Here is a 3,792-nt window from a genome sequence, read left to right on the forward strand (position 1 = left end):
TACATACATACATACATACATACATGAGGTTTATTCCTGTAATTATTGGGGCACTGGAATATGTAACACACTGCCTAAATACCAATCTTGAGAGATTACGCTTCTTGAAACCGGAAAAGAGAAAGCTACTTTAAAGACTACAGATCCAATCCATCACTGGAACTGTAAAAAATTTTAAACTTTATCAGAAATTTAGCATTTAAATATATATAAGCATGTCTAGATATGCAATTATCTGCATGAGAATACTTACATAAAACAAAGCATATAAATCTACACATATGCATACATACATACATACATATGCACATACATACATATACACATACATACATACATGCATACATACATACAAACAAAAATATCCTGTTGTTGATGTTGAAATTCCAATGAAGGAGCATTGGATCTTGATAAGAAACCGGTTCTTTCTTTATCAACAAGAAATCTTGAAATAAAACTGAAAAATGACATACATACACACACGCACAAATAGAGACACACGCACACACGCACACACACACACAAATACACAGGGTGCGCCAGTTTTGGGTTTTTTTTTTTAGAAAAAGACGCATAGCTCATTAAAAAAAATGCTGCATTTGAAAACAAATTAGAAGAGATGATCCTGAGAATCCTTTTATCACACCTATTCAATGAATCCTCTGTTAGCAACAATTGCTGTTTCAATACGGGGTCGGAAGCATTGACAAGTCCTAATCAGATGATCTTTATCCAGTTTGGAAACAGTGCTGCTTATTGCGGACTTGAGAGATTGTATGAAGTCATGGAGCTGTTGATTGACCCCCTCTCTCAGCTATGCCCCATATGGAATGGTCAATCGGATTGAAGTCTGGTGTACCAGGAGGCCATGTGTCTGAGAGAACGTCATCAATGAGATTGGCGCACATCCATTTTTGTGTTGTCCTAGCTTTATGAGACGGCACAGAGTCTTGCAAAATATACAGTCTTCATATAATTCTTAGAAGTGTAGTATATTCTGAGTCACATTAGTAACCACATGGACTTTCTCCCTCTTCTTGCTCTATAAAGAGAATTTGAGTAAAATTATATTGATGTGACCAACTGATTCAAAAATTTTATTTATTTATGCAACTGATGGTAGTACTGCATTTAAATTGATGTAATGATTGCATTGTTCAATTAAATGGAGCCGCTCGAAAAGGTCGTACTGCATTATTACTTGATATCCTGTTGCTTATTTTGATTTTATATATATACATATATAGATAGATAAATAGATAAATAGATAGATAGATAGATAGATAGATAGATAGATAGATAGATAGATAGATAGATAGATAGATAGATAGATAGAAAGATAGATAGATAGATATACGGGCTTCTGTCAATTTCCTTTTACCAAATCCACTCACAAGGCTTTGCTCGATCCGAAGCTATAGTAGAAGACACTTGCCCAAGGTGCCACACAGTAGAACTGATCCCAGAACCATGTGGTTAGGAAGCAAACTTCTTACCACAAAGCTACTCCTGCGAAGAATTTTTTTAATACTGAAAACCTTCCGGATACAAACTATTGCCTTTCCCTTATTACTTCAATTTACTATTCCTTATTTTTATAGAACTGTTGATCACGTTCAGCTTAATTTTGATTTCAAATTTTGGCACAACGCCAGCAGTTTCGGGGAAATGGGTAAGTCAATTATATTGACCTCAGTGTTCAACTGGCACATTTTGTTTTATCCACCCCGAAATGATGAAAGGCAGCATTTGAACTCAGAACGTAAAGTCGGATGAAGTGCTGCTCAGCATTTTATCCGGCACGGTAACGATTCTGCCAACTCACCGACTTCACTTTCAACTTGATATTGAGCTGGAGATTTCGAGTCTGGTAGCGGGGAACAATATTTCAAACAGTCTTTTCCACAAAATTACGTGCTTTCTTAGTACAACCATACTTTTTCTGATTATAAATTACATTATTTAAGACGAAAAAAAAAATAGCATATATTTCCGATGTAAGATGCGAAAGTATTTTCATTTCCGAAGATAGGGTTAAACGACCGAAAACATACATATGTATTAACATTAGTTTATCTCAGACATTTAGATATTTGCTTTTTCTGACGTCTTGTTATTTTGTTCTGTATGATATAAGACTCCATCTTGCTTGTCGTCTGCACATGATTTCCAAGTTTACTGCTCATTGCAGAGCTTGGCAGAATCGTTGGCACGTCGTAAGAAATGCTTGGCGGTATTTCGTCTGTCGCTACGTTCTGAGATCAAATTCCGCCGAAGTGATTTTGCCTTTCATCCTTTCGGGGTCGATGAGACGAGCACCTGTCAAGTGCTGGGGTCGATGTAATCGACTAGTCTCCTACCTCAAATTTCAGGCCTTGTGCCTATAGTAGAAAGGATTATAACTGTCAGTTGTCACTGAGATTTTGATTCAGGGATTGTGAATTTGGCTGAGCATGTATATCCTAGTTGCAATGCGTCGAACAAATTACTTGAATCGTACCAACATAATTGCCTGTCGCTGTTATCTTTCTCTATTCATTTTATTTATGATATCGAAGTGTTTCTATACAACGATATAGTTGGATTAAGTACCAGGCTTACAGAACAAACAATAAGTACTGGGGCCGATTCATTCGACTAAGAATTCTTCAAGGCAATGCACCAGCATGGCCACAGTCTAATGACTGAAACGAGTAAAAGATGAAACATATCACCAAGAATCTTCTGTTCATTTGAAATGTTATCTTCAGCAGACACAGTTCGGCTAACTGTTGTAACGATCGGAGTATATTTGTATGTAAGCTAATACGAACACTTATGTGACGGGCATTTGGGTCCGGGGCTCTTTTATAATGGGTACTTTTGACAACAATTACTGTGAAACTTACAAAGCGTGTAACTAACTGAGTTGAGGTTCGTTAACTCATAACAGTAATTTTTTTTTTAAATTAACCTCAACATTTCTCTTGGATGCACGTGTACCGCTCCCCTCAAAAATACAAGAGCAAAAATAGCTATGATAATCTCAAGCCAATGAATGGGCATCTGTGTAGTCAATGAACCCGCAAGAAATCGTAGCCAAATCTCCCTCGTTTTAGCTTTGCGGTCTTGAATAAGAAAAGGATACGCTGAACAATGATGCAAACCCACGTATTCCTTAAACAAATGAGAAGCTCATTGTTGTAATCATAGATTTGCACAGTCATGATTGACTTGAAGTTTAACAACAAAATCAGCAGCAACAGGAGTAATAACGACAGTAAAAACCTTAAATGGATTCTATGGGAGATTCTCAACTTTTAAATATCTCTTGAGAATTGCAGGAGTAGATTTAATGAATGATGATTAATGCAATGATAAACATTTATACTTTGTTCCCAATCCTCTCCTCATCAAAAATAATACACGCACGCGCGCACGCACACACACACACACACACACACACACACACACACATAAATATATATATATGTATGCATGAACGTATATGTATGTATATATATATATATATGTATGTATATATATATATACATGTATGTACCTATATATATATATGTATATATATACATACACATATATATATATGTGTATATATATATATACACAATATATATTCATATAGATGTATGTCTACACGCTTGTATGTATGTGTATAATTGAGTGTGTATATGTATATATATATATATATGTGTGTGTGTGTGTGTGTGTGTGTGTGTGTGTATTAATGGAACTAGAATAACTTTTAAGATAATCTATTGAATCTGCAAAAGCCCCCCCCCCACCACCACCACC

The sequence above is a fragment of the Octopus bimaculoides genome, chromosome 3 (genome assembly GCF_001194135.2).
Source record: "Octopus bimaculoides isolate UCB-OBI-ISO-001 chromosome 3, ASM119413v2, whole genome shotgun sequence".
Lineage (NCBI taxonomy): Eukaryota > Metazoa > Mollusca > Cephalopoda > Octopoda > Octopodidae > Octopus > Octopus bimaculoides.